The sequence below is a fragment of the Xyrauchen texanus genome, chromosome 21 (assembly GCF_025860055.1).
Source record: "Xyrauchen texanus isolate HMW12.3.18 chromosome 21, RBS_HiC_50CHRs, whole genome shotgun sequence".
Classification (NCBI taxonomy): Eukaryota; Metazoa; Chordata; class Actinopteri; order Cypriniformes; family Catostomidae; genus Xyrauchen; species Xyrauchen texanus.
Genome location: NC_068296.1, coordinates 6,793,191 through 6,814,724, shown reverse-complemented (window position 1 = coordinate 6,814,724; position 21,534 = coordinate 6,793,191). Strand labels below are relative to the sequence as shown.

Sequence of the window (21,534 nt, the reverse complement as noted above, 5' to 3'; positions counted from 1 at the left end):
TACCTCGGATTAGCATTTTAAGCTAAAATACATTTTAGATGATAATCAAGTTCAGTTGGTCATTAAAAGTTGCTGGAGAAATACGCGGGACATAATGCAGTTGTGATGGCGATGCTTTTGATTAGATGATTGTTCAAAATATTGAATATCAGGAATGTATCATATGTAAACCCTGATATTACACTACATCATTTGTTTTTCTTTCATAGCTGTGCACACAGCATATACACATCGATTGATGGTCCTTATACTGAGACAGAACGTTTCCACCACTACTTGGTGCAGGTTGCCAGCTTGAACAGGGCCACGATCGGCTTTCGGGTCGGAACCGGTGCCCACCTGCGATAGGTGCAACATCTGGACCAATATTACAGTCCTATCAGAAGGGCAACTGCTCCATTTTGATTGCAATTCCTCCTCTTCTGATGGCTTTTATTTGTGAAATTAAAACGATAGTAAGCTGGCTAATTTCAATGAATTGCCTCAATACTCTCCCCATTTTACCCAAACTTCAGAGGAAAAAAATTAGGGACATCTGGGAGGCGAATTAGCGATAAACCCACATTTCTGAATGGAAACGGGTTCAGGGCAGATTTATTTTGCGCTAAACCAAAACGTATGCGACAAAGTGTTTTTTTTTAGGCATGACATCATCACTCACACCCTTTTTATCGATAAAAGGCCATTTGAATGGAAACAGGCAGAAGGCGGCAAATGTCGCAATTTTATTTTTCTCATTTACACTTTGTCGATAACAAAATAGCACGAAAGGTGGATGGAAACTAGGCTACTGTTGGCCACATCACCTCAGCATCTGACAGTGCTTCTGCCTTACCTGAGAGAGAGCATGCCTCAATATACAATGATATTGTGGAAAAGAGCTGAAAGACAAAAAAAAGTGGCGACCCATCATGTATGGATGTGCAACACATAGTTTAAGATATGCTATAATCATCCCATAACAATAGACACCTATACATACACACCTACTGTATATACATCAACCCCAAATGCTAGACATTTATACGCATAAACCGCAACTCTATTCAATGTTATATCAACCCTAACTCTACAAACCTATAAAAATGATAATCAATCCCTATCCCTATACACCCAGACATCACTATATCAACCCCAGTGTGTGTGTGCTGACTGCACTAATTAAATCCAATCCCCTGAATGTATTTGTTCCTGCTGTGCCAACTGTACAGCCTATAGAAATTCTGAGGATGTCACCAGCACTATAGGCATTAGATTGGTGTCTCAGGAGTAATTCCCTGCTAGTAATTAATTACTCCTCTTAAATCTCTCTCTCTCTCTCTCTCTCTCTCTCTCTCTCAGATAGTAATGTCAGCAGACCTGGAGTTTTGGCTCCAGTATCGGTGGAGCAGATTGTGCATAATGTTGCTTAGAGCAACATAAACTTAAGTGAGCAGCACAGCAGGAAATCTCAGTAATGAACCAAGATACACTCAGACACACACACACACACACACACACACACACACACACACACACAGTAAGAGTCCAGATATTACATCTCCAGTTCTTAAAATGGACATACATGAAAACACAATCGTTTGGGGCTCTCTCTCACACACACACTGGTATTACTATGATTATGAGAACTTATTTTTATTTATATTGACCTAACAATATTTTCTATTCCCTTACCTCAAAACACCCTAATAAAAACCTTTTGCAATTAAAAGTTTCACCTAAATGTGTAATGACTGCGTTTTGCCTTTACATGGCAGCATAATTCTATTTTAATATAAAGCTAATTCAAATTACTATAGAGACTGATAGAAAAATGTTTGCATTTTATTTGTTTTTGCCCCCAAAAAAGGACATTCCCAAATGTCCCCAACAGAAAGTTGTCATATTTAGTTAACATCTGAGGACACATTTGTTCCTAATCTATAACTAAGTAAACACACATGTAAATGGCTGTTGGGTATCTTATTGCAAAGAGAGTATCATAATTATCATGCTGCTTGTGCTTATGAGAGACACATCAGTTTAATTTAAGCTTCAGACTGCCTTGCACTCAAAGCCAACTAAAACTCCCTGCTTTCTCTCAGCTAGCTGTAATCTCTTATGACATCATACACAAAACATTCCCCCGTCCCACCCTGGAATTTCATTGGAATCACAAAACAAGTAGATTTTTACATTGTCTGAAGAAAATATGAGTAGTGCTATGTCCATGCCACAACAGGGTTGCTATGTGATTGGTAAGGTGCTGTGGGTGGTTGCTAGGGCATTGCTAAGTGGTTGCAGATTGTTCTGGGTGGTTGCTTGGTGGAAAGTCAAAAGACCTCACCCCAAAATCTGTATGATAATCTGGTCTCTAGATAAGAATTGCAAGTCCAATATAAGTGGAAGTGGAAGTCTCATCACTTAGAAAAGTAAAAGCACACCTGTCTTCAGCAGGCCGCATGGTTTGAGGTATATTTTATGTCCATAGCACAAACGGTGCAGGACAAGTTAAGTCCCGAAGTCTAATTCTTAGGGTAAGTTGTTTAATCAAAGAACTAACCCTGGAATATAAACAACAAGTAATATTGATTCTTGCCTTAACAAACACCACTAACTCATTTTTTACTCAATCTCAGCAGATCAAACTCATCCCGATGTACCTAATTTTATTCTCCAAGCTTCTGGCTCAGAACTTTTGGATGTGTTTTGAGATCGAGGGAGAGCTTGGGAGAGATTTAGGAAGTGAAGGAGAATATAATGCACAGCCTGGGGAGGAATAGCCTTCTCTATTATTCATCAAACCACCCCCACCCCACATCTTTTTCTCCTTTCAAATAGAGCATGGATATCAGGTATATAGGGCTGAAAGCAGAGAAACAAAATGGGGAGAAAAGGAGACCAAAGAAAGAGAACAAAATACTGAAAGTTTGTTTGCATCTGTGTGTGTTATGTATTGAAGGGCATGTGTATAAACTACACATACAAGAGAAACAGACAAATCAGAGCATACACAGAGATTTCATCAGGGAGTGCCCAGTTTTAATGTCCCCCTGACCGATCACTTAAAAAGTAACAGCACATCTCTCCTCAACATGCTGTGTTCTCTCAACAGTGTTCTAGAAAATAATGACAGACCTGAGCTTGAGGAAGCTGTCTTGCATGTAAACAGAAACGAACAACTGGTAGGAATTTGCCAGATCTTGTGATTAGACTCGTGAATAGTGAATAAATAGCAAGATTTTAAATCAGGAAGACTTCCTGAGTTAAGGACATTACGAGATTAGCTTGTTGATGTTGAAAAGAGAGAAGCAATCTTGTGGCATCCAATATACTTCAGTATGTGGAGGCTAGTCATTTACATGTAGAAGTCTTTAAGGTATGGTAGGAAGCCCTGTCTGCCAAAAAGTGTAGAATATGGTCAATTTAAAAGGTGGACTCATAGTCAAAAGATGGAGAAGTATGACATATATTTGTGTGTTTCGCTGAAGCAGTTCACTACCAGTATGCCGTGCATGCGTACATTGTTCAGCACGTTGTCATGGCGATGGGCACCTCTGAGTAATGTGCTTTATGGGAGGAGTTTGACAGCTGGTGGATGGAGACAACTGCATCACGGATTCCCCTCATTTCCAGAAGAAAAAGGTTTCCGTGATCGCGCGTGTGTGTGCGTGTGTGTGTGTGAGAGAGAGAGAGAGAGAGAGAGAGAGAGAGAGAGAGAGAGAGAGAGAGAGAGAGAGAGAGAGAGAGAGAGAGAGAGAGAGAGAGAGAGAGAGAGAGAGAGAGAGAGAGAGAGAGAGAGAGAGAGAGAGAGAGAGAGAGAGAGAGAGAGAGAGAGAGAGGAGTGATGGTGGCGTAGTGGGCTAAAGCACATAACCGGTAATCAGAAGGTCACTGGTTCGATCCCCACAGCCACCACCATAGTGTCCTTGAGCAAGGCACTTAACTCCAGGTTGCTCCGGGGGGATTGTCCCTGTAATAAGTGCACTATAAGTTGCTTTAGATAAAAGCATCTGCCAAATGCATAAATGTAAAATGCAAATGTGTGTGTCCGTAATATACAGCTCATAATGTTAAAGTGCTCACCTGTTTCATTCTCCCTCTCTCTCCCCAACAGTCCCCTGTAACTTTTAACTGTCTTGTCTAACGATAAAAATATAAATAAAACTAATATGATATATACCGTCTGCAAATATGCACATATTTTGTTTAAACAGATGTAACACACAAAGCTCACAAAACTTGAACAGATCCAGCGTCTTGTGGAGTGCTCATAAATCTTCCTCTGAAGCAAGTTTTCTAACAGTCTCTCCTTAACAGTTCCCTGTAGCTTTTCTAATGATAAAAGTCAAATATCAAAAAACTTCTATTATAAACCGTCTGCAAATATGCAGATATCTCGTTTAAAAAAAATGTAATTCACAAACCTCACAAAAATCCAGCGTTATCTTCCCGTCAAGCGCTCATCTAATACCTTCCTCTGATGACAATCCAAGCAGGTGATCCAGGCCATTTAAACGGTCAGTTGATTGCTGCTGCTGCTTGTGCTGGATCCGCTCGAGTGTGTAAGTGTAAGTGTAAGTAACTTCAAAGTAAAAGTGCTTCAGTTACTCATTAATGAGTGAATGTCTTCATCGCTAATGCGATCGCTAATGTGGACATGCCATCTATGGTAGTTGGACTACTGTGTACAAAGCAGGAAACCTTCTGGTTAGATATATAAAACAGAGGGAGTCTTTTTCTACCATTCCCTCAGAAAAATCTGCTGATTTTGGCCACTGATATTAATAATGCCTTAAAATCTTTATAGTTCCATGTCTTTGTCTACTGATGAAGATATTAGAAACTTTGTGGAACAATTAGAACTTCCTAAACTGATGTCTGAGCAAAAATAATTTCTTGATTCTGAGATAAACTTGGAGGAGCTTGGCGAGGTAATTAAGGCCTTACATACAGGCAAGGCTCCGGGGCCAGAAGGTTTTGCCGCTGAATGTTTTAGATCTTATGCTACAGAATTTGCTCCACTTTTGTTAGAAGTTTATACGGAATCATTAAAGAATGGAAAGCTTCCACCAACCATGGCGCAAGTCCGGATCAGTCTGATTCTTAAAAAGGACAAAGATACAACCATGTAAGAGTTACTGTCCAATTTCCAGATCCAGCTAGACCTTAAAATATTGTCAAAATGTTGGCTATCCGATTAAGTAAAGTTATGCTGTCTCTTATACATATAGATTAGGGGGGTTTATTCGGGGCCGTAGCTCTTCTGATAACATTAGGCGTTCCATCCATATCATGTGGTCAGTGGCGAATCATCAGACTCCAGTTACAGTCATCTCACTTGATGCTGAAAAGGCGTTTGATATGGTAGAATGGGATTGTCTTTTTGAGATTTTGGAAATGTATGGGCTCAGGAATACTATTAATTTAATATATTTTATAGACATCCGGTAGCGGTGGTACAAACAAATTGATTCAATTCAGATTATTTTACTCTGGATAGGGGCACCCGGCAGGGTTGCCCTCTTTCCCCATTATTGTTCTGTCTTGCCCTGGAACCATTAGCAGCCAAGAAAGGAGGATAATTTTCCAGGAATGATGGTGGGAGGTGTGGTGCATAAGCTTTTGCTTTACACAGATGATATTTTATTATTCGTCTCCGTCCCCACTAGATCTATGCCTTGCCTCCACAGAATTATTCATTCATTTTCTAAATTCACAGGATACAGAGATAATTGGTCTAAATCCAAAGCTTTGGCTCTGAAAGCATACTGCCCGGTAACTGCTTTTCAGCCAGGCGCCTTCCAGTGGCCCAAACAGGACATTAAATATTTGGGTTATTTTTTTCTCAGCAAATTTGTGTGATTTAGTTAGAGTTAATTTTGACCCTTTAATAAAAAGGTTTTCGAGTGATGTGGGCAGGTGGGCTTCATTACATTTATCTATAATTGGGAAGGTTAATGTTATTAAAATGAATTGTATTCTAAAATTCAACAACCTGCTACAATCTCTTCATATAGATGTCCGCCTGTCTTATTCAAAACAATTTCATAGCATAGCCAAGTCCTTTATTTTGAATGGTAAGCATCCCTGATTACTTTCAGTTACATAGGCCGATTGACAAAGGTGGGCTAGGCCCACCCAAGATTTAGTTTTATTATTATGCATTCGGTCTCAGACATTTGGCTCATTGGTCGCTTCCACCTGAGTGAGCCCCTACCTGGTTTTGCATTGAACAGGAAGTCATTGTCCCTATTTTGCCATTGCAAAGCCTTTCTATAAAACTAATTGGAGAAGTTAAGTTACACCCCATTATCTTGCATTTGCACTCGGTATGGACAAAAGTGTCCAGAGTGTTTAATTCAGACATTTATTTAAATGTAGCCTAGAGCATATGGCTGAACCCAAAACTATGTATTAATACGTCCCCTTTTTGCTGAACAGAGTGGATTGAGAGGGAGGATAATATGCTAATAATCATTCTACCAAAAGCATTCATCAGTCAGCAAACAAAGAAAAATGCATCAATGTGAACCTCTGCAGATAATCCAGGATGGACTTCTTTTTTTTTTTTTTTAAACAAATGTACCTTAACGCTAAATGTACAAATTTAAAACCATGACTTGCACTGCACATAAATAACTAATATTGGCATTTTATTCATGTTGTTTAGCCAGAGGTGAACTGAACCCACAGTGAGTCTGGTTTCTCCCAAGGATATTCTTCTCCATTAACCAACATATTATGCAGTTTTGTTTCTTATCACAGTCGCCTTTACCTTGTTCACAGGGATTGTAAATGCAATTATTATGTAATTATTTATTTTCTATACACAATTTATAATCATATTTAATCAAACTACACAATGATCACTCTAAGACTATATAGATATTACAGTTTTATCTTCTGTTAATGCTTGATTTCCTGTAAAGCTGCTTTGAAATGATATGTGTTATGAAAAGCGCAATACAAATAAAAATGCCTTGACTTCAAGACAAAAGACTGAGTAATGTGAGTAATTTTCCATCATTGTAAATATTCATGAGCCAAGCTGATAAGATTTATAATTTTACCCTCAATGTGCCTCACTTTCAAATCATTCCTGTGCCGCTATGTGCATCTAAGTAAATGCGTGTACTGAAGCAAATGTGAATATCATTTTGGAGCAGCTCAGCTTGTTAGTCCTATACCAGTAATACCCTAAGGTGTCATAAACTTTCTGAGTGCAAGATCACACCCTAGGTTCTTCCCTCACAGTTCTGTTCTTGTATTTATGGTTATCATATGATACAAGGGGAAGTTGGACTTAAGTCATCGGGAGGCTAGCCAATTCTCTGCTGGTTTTCTTTGAATGCCAAGCCACAGCACGTGCGTGTGTACGTGAGTGAGTGAGAGATATGACGACAGGGTTCGTTCTAAGAACTGCACCTTATTCACTTGCTTACCTCAGCCATAATAATTACTAGTGGTGTTTGCTGAAGTAAGCATCCCTATTACAATTGCTCATACTTAAATTTAGGGATTTGAACAAACCCTTAACAATAACTTTGTCACGTAACTCATCCTGCATTATTTGCTACGGACATCAACGACACCTCAAATCATGCGGCTTGTTGAGGAGAGGTGTGCTATTTCTTTTCTAAACAATCAGATTTATGATTGTCACCTTGCATAGGATGAATCAGATGAAAAAGTCCAATAGATTTATGTTGAATGAGGAATATATACAGACCAGATTATCACAGAGACTTGGGAGAGGGCTCTTTTGACATGGGCCAGTACAACATGATCACAATGGAAGTCGGCATGTTGTTACCAAATGTTCCAATCGGAAGTTCCATTTTCCATCCAAGATAACAAATTTTACTCCATTAAAAGGCCAAAGTATAGTTTTCAGTTGTCGACGCTGCTGACTGCTCGGACTGTACGCGTATGGCCTAGATTTCTTTGACTCTCAGAGAGTCCTCATCTGTGTGCATCGTTGGTACAAGCACCTATAGCTGAATGATTAACCGAAATAAAATCGAAATCGCAATATGGTGCAATTTGGGTTTCAAACCACAAGGGCTGCAATTTAATTAAATAAATAAATAAATAGTCTCAAAGTGCTGCCCGAACCTGTGCCCGTGCACGGCTGTTTTGTCTTTAGTATGAGGTGATCTTAAATACATGTAAATGGGATCAGTTTATTACTGATGTGGTTTCAGAGTGGTTCTGTGCTCCATACACAAACTATATCTATCTGGTGTCCTGAGTGACAGATATGCTCGGAGTTCAATTAGGTGCGCAAACATGCACTGAGATTATTATTTAAAGCGCTTCAGATTTACTTTAATTGCACATTTGCATAATATCACATACCTCTATATTTGGCCTACACTTTACTATACACATTTAAAATAACCCCATAAGAGTGGGTTTTTGTTGACAGCAAGGCAGATGAGAGCATTTCACTGCATTGAAAGGCAGTTGTCAACTTCAAACAATATAAACTTCCATCCCTTCAGTTTTCTAAATAAAAGGTTCCACCAAAATAAAGGCTTGATGGTTTACCGGTACTGCATATTAAGTTAGGAAAATATAAAATAAATATCTAACTATTACTATTACTAAATGCCAGTTTACGGTTTCTGAATTCACAGTGAGACCAGTCTGGCCAGTATGCAACCTCCTAAAAACCACACAGACCTCCCTAGTTACCACCTATCAATGCCTTAGTAACCACCCAGAGCACCCGAGTAACCAGCAATTAAGCTTGAACAACCAATCAGATGATCTTAGTGACCACACAGCAACGTCATGCAATAACCCACAACACCCTAGCATTGTGGCAGTGAGTTCAGCACAGGCAAGCACCACAAAAAGAAAAAAGAAAAAAAAAAGGGAGCTAAAAAAAATGTACTTACACTGCATGATTTCAAAATACCTTTTTGGTTCTTGCACTCCAGTAATATACAAGTTTTATGATGTTACTTAATCAACCATTAAGTCAAAGTACACCTCTGAAATCAGTTGGCCGATATGTTCACTATTAAACCAGAAGTTAACGTTTGAAAATCAACCACTGAACTTTGAGAAATATGTGCATTCCATTTTGAATGCTGGATGAGATTGCAACAATTGAAATAGTAATAACCATAGCAACGTTTTTTGCATCTTGAAGCTGTAAACAAGCAACATGGATGCTAACAGTTTAACCCATTTAGTGTTTTCCATTTTTGAGCAATATATAGAAAAGGTTTGAGCAACTGTGGTAGAACAAAATTGGTTCTCTACACAATAATGCAAATTTAAGGTCAAAACATACACATGCTTGATTTTGTTCATAGGTGTTATCCAATGTCAGACTGCAAGTACATATTGTATTCTCAATGTTGCAGAAAGTGGCGGTATTTACATTTACATTTATGCATTTGGCAGATGCTTTTATCCAAAACGACTTACAGTGCACTTATTACAGGGACAATCCCCCCGGAGCAACCTGGAGTTAAGTGCCTTGCTCAAGGACACAATGGTGGTGGCTGTGGGGATCGAACTGTCAACCTTCTGCTTAACAGTTTAGTGCTTTAGCCCACTACGCCACCACCACTCACCACCGTGGTGGTATAGTTGAGTCAAAGTTTATTTTAAAAGCAACAGAAGTTGACCCAAATTGATGCACATCAAACGATTTAAAGATAACTGATAGCGAAATTAGTGTGAACTGTCCACTTCTACGGTGTGTTTTCTCTTTCAAGCTAGCCATTATCATGGAGGAGCAACAGTTTGAAGAGAATATTGCTGAGCAAGTTAAAGTCAATATAGGCTATATAGGCCCATTATTAAAAAAGAAGAAATCTTGTTGAACTGCTTGGTATATATGAAGTTCGGACTACAAATTAGCAATAAATGCTGATACGTATCATGTAGGAAGATGTTCGTGTCTTTACTCAATTCTGTCTGATGTTGGTTTATAGGCCAAGAGTGAATCCTACACATGAAATGTCCAGGTATTTTTATTCTAAACCATGGCTGATACACAAAGAATCTTTGTGTCAATATGTGATATTAATGCTGCCTGCTGTTCATTTTTCTAAATACAGTTAATTGTTAGCACTTGTCGTTTTGGTCATTTGTATTTATGCATATCAACAACCATTCTATAAATCTAGAAATAGCTTGTAGCTAGAATAGCTAGAAAATAGCTTGTATTTGACCAAAAATCCATTATCATCAGCAAGCTGAGTGATATATATTATGGTGTCAAAAATAAAAGTTCCTCAGGTAATCTGAATGAATGAACCTGGCATCGACCATGTTTCCTGTTCTTTCCAACAACATGACGTACTCATAATTACCACATCAGAAGTGGGAAGTAGGCTAATTCCGACGTCACATGAAGGCAGCATTACAACAGGTGTAAAGATGTGAATTTTCTGGAGTCACTCGTTCTGTTTCGAAACCTCGTGAGCTGCCTAACTGTGTACTGCCTACAAAGGCAGCAGCAATCTGAGGCAGTAAACTAGCTAAAATAATAAGAGGCTGATTTGGAACGCATAGCTACAGCAGAAACTCCACTCGCCATACAAATACAGTAGTGCTCCTCATTAGAGGTTGACCAATATATCGGTTTTGCCGATTAATCGGCACAGATAACAGTTTCTGGAACTATCGGTTATCAGCAAAAATACACACCTATAATTTTCCCCCATTGTGTCTGGTGCTGGAGTGGCTGGGAAGGGCGCGCTGTCGTTATACAGTATGAGTTATCGTGTCTGCAAAGTCCTATATCGGTCGACCTTTACACCTCATATAAAGAAAAATTCTGGGTTCAATACAAGTTAAGCTCTATCGACAGCATTTGTGTCATAATATTGATTATCACAAAAATTAAGTTTGACTTGCCCCTCCTTTTCTATTAAAATAAGCACAAATCTGGGTTTTAGTGAGGCACTTACAATGGAAGCGAATGAGGCAAATCTGTAAACGTTAAAATACTTAACTGTTTCAAAAGTATAGCCACAATACATAAACAATAAGTCTTAATGTGATTTAAGTGTGATAAAATGCTTACTAACCATCTGTGTAAAGTTCAAGCAAATTTTAAAATTTTGTTGCCATGACGATATAATGTCAACAAACCCTAAAACTTTAAATCGATTGTACAAAGGATTTAAACAACTTTACAGCTCAAATAATACATGCGTTTTAACAGACAAATGAATGTAAGTGTTTTTATAAAATTATAAGCTTCACATTTCTGCCTCAGTGTAACCTCGATTTTTTTGCTGTTTTTTTTTTTAAAAAAGGAGGGACGAGTCGAAAATATTTGTTATGGTAATCAACATTATGCCACAAATGCTGTCGATTAAGCTTAACTTGTATTGAACCCAGAATACATGTTTAAAGCTGAAGTATGGAACTTTTTCCATGCTAAAATACATTATTTTCTATTCAAGCTTAATATGCAGAAACAACAATAAGTAAGGCATCCATAGGTTAATTTTCTCACAAATTGTAAACACTAAAAATATAAGCTATAAAATTCTTGTGTTCGTTTTGAGTGACATGCTTAGACCAGCCAATGATGTGAGTTGGAGGCGGGACTATCTTACTGTTTGAACAACTGCAGGTGAGGGGCATATTTAGAAAGATATTTTGAAAAATATAAGATACATTATTGTTTTGGGGTTTTTTTTTTTGCCAATTTTGCAATTCTTCTAGTGTTGCAGAAATGACAAACTTCAGCTTTAAGCACACTGGAGATGCAATGGTATTGTTTCCAAAAGAGTTTAATGTAATGATGCATAAATCTAACAAAATGTATTAAGGTTTATGCAAGGTTTAAAACAAAATAATTTGCCAATGGGGTATGACAAATAAACATCATAATTTTACTGGAAAACAAAAATATGAAGAACATAATTTTTTGAAGTGTAGTAAAAATATTAATGTCAGCAACTTACAGTACTAAACTGAAATAATATAATAATTACATGGGATTTCAAAATAAAAGTATTTTCACTCCAACATTACTATTATGATGAAAATGATGATGATGATGATGATGATGGTATTAGTAATCAAAGGCTACATGTGACATACAATCTGGGGGAGTGAGGAAGAGGAGGAATGCAGTTGGATGAAGGGGATATAAATGGTAAAAACGGACAGAAATGTCGTGGCTCGTTTCTTCCGAACTCATTTGGGGCAAAGTGCAGAGATGTTAACGTAGAGTGACAGGTATTGCATAACGATAAAAAAGGCAGGGGGGAAACTCAGCCACAGGAATGCAAACCACATACATGCTCTAAACTCACTGGGTCTTTCAAACATACAGGGATGCACCCTATGGATTATATTTACTGAATAAAATTAGGTTATAAAATTATTTTTCTAATCTGAGTGCCGTTGTTTCAACGATGCACGGTTTACTAAAAACCCTAATCTTACATAACAGCACAAGGTATGACATACAGTACTATACCACATTTGACTCTTATTGTTAGTTCTTCTGGTGTTTAGGAATTATAGTATCTATCCTTCTGCTTCAGTTGGAAAGTAGCAGAGGTTTCAAGTTCTCAAAGCTACAGTATGCTTTCATAGTACAATGAACTGTTGTATCCCAAAACATCAAGGAACATTTGATTCCTAAAGAAACAACCTTTTACATGGTCAAATGAAAATCCCCCATGCAAACAGCCAAAGAAACCCACTTATGGCCCTCTGAAACTCTCTGTTCTGAAATCAGACACACAGGGGCCCCACTGGTGTCTCCCACACTCCTCCTGTGTGCAGATACTTTTTTTCATCTCTGCAATGGTACAGAGTTCTAAAGTAGCTGTATTGTCAGTTGATGTAACTGGCTAGAACTCTGAATTCTTTCTTTTGTTAGCAACATTCACAGAGATACCATGCAGGATATCTTTCTTATTTCTTCCACTGTTTCAACAAAGAAATCCAGAGAGAATAGGGCTACATCAATACCATGAATAATCAACATGGGGGTGGGCTCTATAACTCTATAACTGCAACCACCTAACAACATCCTAGCAACCGAAAAGCGAAATGCTAGCAAATACTCAGACCAGCTTAGCAACTGCATAGCAATGCCCAGCCAACCACCCACAACACCCTAACATCATGGTGGCAAGTTTTGCATGGACAAGCACCACTTGTATTTTCTTAAATGTGAGTGTAAAATGTAAACACATAATTATTCTAAAAAACTGAAATTACACCCATTGCACACTTTATCACTTTTAACAAAACTTAAACTACTTGTGCATGCACAAACTCAGCCATGTGCAATTGGAAATTTTGCACGTTTTATCCATGAAACCCCGGGTGCGTCATTTGACGTGAACTGCCTCTGTGAAACTTTGACCATTTTAAACGTTGTCTTTACCCCATAAAATGCCATTTTCCTCTGTTTTGAAAGATGCATTTACATTGAATCTGTGGGACAGTGCAAGTCAGCCAAAAACCAAATGCAGTACACTTATAGATTAATATTTTGCCCCTTATGTGTTTCCTGGAATGACTGTAAAATAGCTTTGAATGTCTGAATTGATAAAAAAAAAAAATACAGTCAGACAGACTTGCATAACAATGTATGAATTAACAACAAGGGTTCAAGGCCAAATGCACATCTGGAGGGTGAGTGAGGGGGTGGGGGCTTTTTTTGTCCTCTGTATTTTGGGATGATAAACAGGTTTTTTTACTAAGACCATATGGTGATGTGTGGCCCAAGAGTGTGCTCATTTCAAAATCTTCAATCTGACAGTCCAAACCCTGCAAATAAATGAATGTCTTTGCTGGTACTAAAATAAAATGTACAGGAATATCACAAAACAAGATCTCTTTCTGATTATTTGATTTATATGCGCAAAAAGAATTACTCTACTGAGCTTCTAAATGGAACAAAAGATCTTATCAAATTCTTATCACAATTGCTGCACTGAATCCAAAATATAGTGGCAAATATTATATTTACACCTACCAATTAAGAATCAAGAGTTAATCTTTTCTAATACACCCTTTTCTTTTTTCTGAGGTATGAGGTTGCAACAATTCTGAAATCATTGAACATTTCAAATGCTAAAACTTTTCATTATCAAACTGTATAATTTGTTAAATCGCATTATAATATTGTTTTCCCGTTATGCATAAACTGATCAATCTTTGTTTACAGGAAACAATTTTCCAACAATCATGAAAAATAGTTTCTTATTTCTCCAATCTTTAAGTCTGGTGATAAACAGCTCAAATCAAATTATCTACAAATTCTCATATTGCCTATATTGTCTTAAATTAATGAGAAAACCTGTTAAATCAACACCCATTTTGTTTCGTAAGCAACGTTTCTGCTGCTCTTCTTTTTACAGCCCTTAATAAAAATCAGATAACTGGTGCTTTATTCATTTCCGTAAAGCTTTTGATACAGTTCATCACACACTTATTATAACCAAACTATATAGTTTCAATTCAATCTATCAATAAATAGTTTTGCCATTATATCATCATACAATATCCACAATATTAAAACCCAACTGCTTAATATTGTGTAGGTCCCCCTCCTACCGCCAAAACAGCATCAACCCGCATCTAAAAACAGCATTCTGAGATGATATTCTTCTCACCACAATAGTACAGAGCGGTTATCTGAGTTACAGTAGACTTTGTCAGTTCAAACAAGTCTGGCCATTCTCTGTTGACCTCTCCCATCAACAAGGTGTTTCCATCTACAGAACTGCTGCTCACTGAATGTTTTTCTTCTTTTTGGCACAATTCTGAAATAATTGTAGAGACTGTGCATGAAAATCCCAGGAGATCAGCAGTTACAGAAATACTCAAACCAACCCATCTGGCACCAACAATCATCCATGCAAATATCTAATCAGCAAATTTTGTGACATCAGTGCAGTGCATAAAACCATGCAGATATGGGTCAGGAGCTTCAGTTAATGTTCACATCAACCATCAGAATGGGGAAAAAATTTGATCTCAGTGATTTGGACAGTGGCATGATTGTTGGTGCCAGACAGGCTGGTCTGAGCATTTCTGTAACTGCTGATCTCCTGGGATTTCCACACACAACAGTCTCTAGAATTTAATCTGAATGGTGCCAAAAAACAAAAAACATCCAGTGAGGGGCATTTCTGTGGATGGAAACACCTTGTTGATGAGAGAGGTCAACAGAGAATGGCCAGACTCGTTCAAACTGACAAAGTATGCGGTAACTCAGATAACAGCTCTGTACAATTGTGGTGAGAATAGTAGTATATTCTCATATATGGGTTGGCACTTTTTTGGCGGCACAAGGGGGACCTACACAATATTATTAGGCAGGTGGTTTTAATGTTGTGGCTGATCGGTGTATCCAAGCAACTGTATCAGTTAAAATAGGTGCAGCTATCTCTTCTATAGCTTGTACCTTTGGAGTTCCACAAGGCTCAACACTCAGGCCACTTCAATTTCTTCTATATATGACTTATTCATTTAGGCTTGTACAAATTCCCACTGTATCTTATATGCTGACGACACGATCATCTTTACATCACATAATAACTTGGAATAAATCACAACCATGCTCAGGTCTGTCACGATTATTAAATAACCGTCTGATTGCGGTTATTTGATCTAACCGCGGTTATTTGAGACAACCGCGATTATTGGACATTCTAATTTAAATCACATTATAATGGCCAAATAAGGTAATTTTAAGCAAATATACTGTATAGATGCCATGAACGGCAAATTTGTGTCATTCAGTTGAACTTCGAGTCAGAGTGTCACTGAGCCACACCGCAGGCATCAACCAGCTCATGACCGGAAGAGCACATGAAGAGCTTCTCAAGCGCTCTGAATCAGAAACACAACATGCCAAACTCCCACTAAAATATAAAAGAACAAGGATAAACTGTGATAGTGAATGCAAAGCACTCCGGTTTCACTTTAAATGAACTTGGGTTTAATCAGAGCATTAAAATATTGTGTGAAAGTGAAGAAATTATGACAGAAATATTTTACTATTGCATAATAACAAAATATTTTATATATATATATAATATTTTACTATTGCATAATAACATTTCTATATATATTATATAAAAAGCAACAACATTGTAAATGTAAAATTGACCAAAACTAAAGTTGACCAAAAAGAGAGACATCTTTTAAGTTTTTAGAAATATTTTGCATTATTTTAAAAACATAATATTTCATGTCATTCATAAGTTTTTAAAGCCTTAAAATCACACATCCATATTTTTTGGTTTGTTTGTTTCAGGTTCATCACAACATTAAACTGTTGTTTTTCTATTCACCTCATATTTCAGTGCAAAATCCCATTATTAGCCAATCAACCACTTACTACATAACATTATAAATACCTTGGTTTTAAGTCTCAACACATCTTACACAAAGACAGGATATATTAACAAACTAGTGCAAGATTGAAAAAATTGAATTTTGTCTTTAAGAAAATACGTCCTTATCTTTCACAAACTGTGGCTCGTTTATACCTTAATTTAATTATATTGTCATAATTTATTCCTTATCGTTTACCTATCTGGTTACTTACTAATAAGGATGCACTAGATCCTCTTTCCCAAATTTATAATCATTAAATATATATCATCATTGTTTGGCTTTACAAAACTCAAATTCACTAAATTTTGAAAATAATTGCAACCTATTTGCAATTAAGTTATATGATCATTTTTGCCTACATATATACTCATGCAAGACAATCTCAAATTACAAGATCAAATCACTAACAAATTGACTCCTGTACCAAACAGTTTTAAAAAAAACATGGCAAATATTCATTTTTTTATCATTTTAATATAATTTTGAATTCTATTTCTCAGTTAGTAAGATTCTTGTCATGCTTGCATACATTTAAACAATCTTTCACACACACACATCTGTTGAACAGACAATCATGTACACATTAATTTTCAACAATTGTTTTTACTTTCCAACTTTTTTCATTTTAATAAAATTTTTACGCTTTTTTTTTTTTTTTTCTTTAAGCCTGGACTTCTGAATTAGTTCTAGAAAACATTGTTTCTAAACTCTTATTTCCTGTAGAAATAAATACAATTAAAGTAGATGAAACCAAGATGAAATTACAATGGATGAGTGTTTCAACGTACCAAACACATAACACACAGATATGTCATCTCACATCTTAAAATACCCTTTAAACGGTGATGACAACACTGAGAACGAAACTTCCATGTTCCACAAACTAGAAGTGAGAGTATTTGATAAATAGCCACGTGATAACTTTCCGTGAGGTGCTAAAATTTCCCATGCAATGCATTAGTGCTGTCTGCCTTCCACTTTACCTTTTAATGCATGGGGTGTGCTATATTGAGTATTTACCATGTTATTGAGTATTTACCATTTCAGAACCACCTCAAGACATTTACGGGTATCAGTCTGCAGTGTAATATCCATGGAGATGCTCGCTTGACTGAACTGATTTAAGGATTGGTGGTTTGAAACTCAAGTGTCACTGATATAAGTGACCCAGTTCAGTCTTAAGCAACCTGTCCCACTTACCATTACCCTTATCTTACACAAATATCCTTGCTTACAATGTGTCAAACAAATCCACAACCTAAACAGGTAGTCTTTGTAATGATTTCTGTAGCCCCAAAGCTATAATTCTGACTTAGTTTCTTGATGCACTACCTTAAAGCTTCAACAAACTATAAGAACCTCTGTTTTATTTTGATCATACACATAAAAAAACAGAAGCCACTCTGAAATTAAGGCAACAGACATGATCCCAGCATAATTGTTTAATATCAGGCACATATCCAATGCTAAAAGGATCAAATAGGAATAATATAAGAATCCACTCAGGATCAAATATTCTCCTGGATGAACATAAATTGCCTTTTAACAGTAGCCAAAATTTCTTGGATGTCTCCAGTCTGAACACAGTGACAGTCATAGCTGCTTACATGCCCAACAGTGTAAATAGTGTATAAGCATTTACTTGACTGTTGGGAAACCAGTCCCTTATAATTAGAAAAATGCATAAACATCCACAAATGGGAGCTTGGTTGCAAGAATTAATAATAACATTATTAATAATATAAATGTATGTGTAATATGTAGATTTAATAAAAAAATTCATATTTACTTTTTATTTTTAACTAAATCTATTTTTATTAATAAATGTGTATTTAAACATTTATTTATTTATGTTATATTTATTTATTTATGTTATATTTATTTATTTATGTTATATATATATATATATATATATATATATATATATATATATATATATATATATATATATATATAACTATTCCTTTCTTTTTACAAAAATGCAATAATTTCCATAAATGAGAACAAGGTTAGAATAATTATAATAATAGTTATAATCATATAAATATATGTGTAATATGTATATTATTATCAATTAATATTTACTTTTTCTGTTTCATAAAATTAGTTTTATTAATACATTTATATTTGAATATATTTTATTATTATATTTAATCAAATCAAATATGGGGAATAATAATGTATTTAATGTATTGAATTAACTATACATATTTAATTATAAATATTACACAGTTAAAATATTTTAGTATTTTGATTTTGTTACTTCCAATATAAAGGGACCTACCTTCTACAGGGCGCACATATCACTCAAGCAGAGCTCAGGCGTTGCCATATGATATCAAACCACCAAAATGAGTGAAATAATAACTATGATTAATCGTTAATGAAAAATTCCTTCTGATAAAGCCACATCCACATCCGCGTAATTTCTTTCATATGAATAAGCAGCCAGACACGCGCCCCACGCCAGCGCGCCACGCAATATCCCCGTGAACGAGACTGCGGCTCCACGACAAGCATGATAGCAATAAAGACCTGCACTCACCTCTATCCAAAGTGATATCCGAATGTTATATCCCAGATCAGACTCTCTCTTTTTCTGTCACGCATTCAGTGTCTCTCCAACCTCATTTGCGCCAGTCTCACTGCTATAGAAACACACACAAGCCTGCTGCGTGAAGCACCGCCCACACGCACTCCCAGTGGCCACTGAGCTTCTCACGAAGCGCTGCGCTCATTCCCGCACGAGACCAGACGCGTCACCTGCACCAGTGGAGGAAGAATATGCAATATTAAAGAGACCACAGGCCTGCGAGATTGACTGATCTAATGATATATCTTAAGACATTTGTGTTAAATAGCAGGGAAGAGACAGACAGACAGACAGACAGACAGACAGACAGACAGACAGACAGACAGATAGACAGATAGACAGATAGACAGATAGATAGATAGATAGATAGATAGATAGATAGATAGATAGATAGACAGACAGACAGACAGACAGACAGACAGATAGATAGATAGATAGATAGATAGATAGATAGATGTTTAAAGGAATAGTTCACCCAAAAATGAAAATTCTCTCATCATTTACTCATCCTCATGACATCCCAGAGGTATATAATTTTTTGTCTTCTGCTGAACACAAAAGAGGATTTTTAGAAGAATATCTCAGCTCTTTAGGTCCATACAGTGAATGGGTACCAACATTTTGATGCTCCAAAATGCACATAAACATAGCATAAATGTAATCCATATGACTCCAGTGGTTAAATCCATATCTTCAGAAGCGATATGACGTGTGGGTGAGAAATTGATCAATATTTAAGTCCTTTTTTACTATAAATTCTCCTCCTTGCCAAGCAGAGGTGGCTAGCGTGTGCTTCAGGCTCCCCAAGAAAGTCCATAGCATCCCCGTAGCACCCCCAGCAAATGTTTGTAACAGCCAGCAGATTATCCTCTGTATGAAGATTGCATGAAGAAACATATTACCTGACAATATTTTAGCAATCATGTCAATCAAGTGTCCCATATTTCTGTCGCCTGTTTAGAATCAGAACTAGTAATGCCCAATTTACAGATTAATTAGTCATTTAAGTCGATTTCTTCAAAGAATAAGTCAAACAGTTTAGTAAAATTGTCTGAATCTTTCAGACAGCTCACGCACTTTATCATTTTGAGCATTTTTCACTCCGTACAAACAGAAATGAAATAAATAGAACAGAAAACAGTAAAGTGAAACATTTACTGTTCATGATACACAGAGCAGATGAGGAGGCAAACTTAACTGTTCAGAATCAGAATCAGAATGAGTTTTATTGCCAAGTATTCTTACACATACAAGGAATTTGTCTTGGTGACAGAAGCTTCCAGTGCACAAAAAATACAACAAACAGAGATAAAAATAAAAAAAGAATAAAAAAGGATAAATATAAATAGACTAAGCTGTGTATTACACATAATTATTGCTCAATGGGGAAGTTTAAACTGTTCATGAGATGGATAGCCTGAGGGAAAAAACTGTTCTTGTGCCTGACGGTTCTGGTCCTCGGTGTTCTGTAGCTCTCAGCTGGGTTAGTGGGAGTGATTTTTCCAGCCCTTTTCCTCACTCTGAAATTGCACAGGTCTTAAAGGGAGGGCAGGGGCCAACCAATAATCTGCTCAGCAGTCCAAACTATCCTTTGTAGCAGCAACTGTGGCAGGTTGAACTTCATCAACTGGTGAAGGAAGTACAACCTCTGCTGGGCCTTTCTCACAATGAGTCAATGTAGGTCTCCCACTTCAGGTCCTGTGAGATATAGAGCCCAGGAACTTGAGTGACTCCACTGCTGCCACAGTACTGTTCAGAATGGTGAGCAGGGTCAATGTTGGGTTGTTCCTCCTAAAGTCCACTATCATCTCCACTGTTTTGAGCGTGTTCAACTCCAGGCTGTTTTTATTGCACCAGACAGCCAGCTGTTCAACCTCCCTTCTGTATGCAGACTCATCGTCATCCTGGATGAGGCCGATGATAGTGCTGTCATCTGCAAACTTCAGGAGCTTGACATTGGAGTCCTTGGTGGTGCAGTTAGTTGTGTACAGGGAGAAGAGTAGTGTAGAGAGCACACAACATTGGGGGGTCCTGCTGATCGTACAGGTGCTGGTAGTGAATTTCCCCAGTCTAACCAACTGCTGCCTATTTGTCAGAAAGCTGGTGATCCACTGACAGATAGAGGTGGGAACGGAGAGTTGGTTTATTTTAGTCCGGTAAATAGCTGGGATGATGGTGTTGAAAGCCGACCTGAAGTCCACAAAAAGGATCCTTGCATACGTCCCTGGTCTGTCTAGATGTTGCAGGATATGATGCAGCCACATGTTGACCACATCATCCACAGACCTGTTTGCTCAATAAGCAAATTGAAGGGGATCCAGAAAGGATCCAGTGATTCCTTTGTTCCATTGTTTTTTTTGTTTCTGGAAGACCTGGCACACATCCTCTTCACAGATTTTAAGTGCCGGTTGAGTAGCAGGAGGAGGGGGGGTCACAGGAGGTGTTGATGTTTGTGTGAAGTGAAGGTCAGAGCAAGTGTTGAGTGCAAGACTGGCCTTTTCAAATCTACAGTGAAACACATTCAGGTCATCAGCCATTTGTTGATTCCCTACAGAGTTGGGGGATGCTGTCTTGTAGTTAGTAATGTCTTTCAGTCCTCTCCACACTGA

General features: G+C 37.2%; 1 protein-coding gene across 2 annotated transcripts in view; it reads right to left on the bottom strand.

Annotated features, from left to right (window-relative positions):
- The window catches only part of pak1 (p21 protein (Cdc42/Rac)-activated kinase 1), a 59,995-nt gene extending 40,984 nt beyond the window's left edge, over nucleotides 1-19,011 (bottom strand). The window contains exon 1 of one of the 2 annotated variants that reach the window (XM_052152440.1): nucleotides 18,878-19,011. The gene's annotated coding sequence lies outside the window, so the exon portion shown is untranslated. Of the gene's footprint in view, nucleotides 1-18,616; nucleotides 18,784-18,877 lie in introns of those variants that run through there. The other variant, XM_052152441.1, reaches the window with a different exon arrangement.
- Between the last annotated feature and the right edge of the window lie 2,523 nt (nucleotides 19,012-21,534).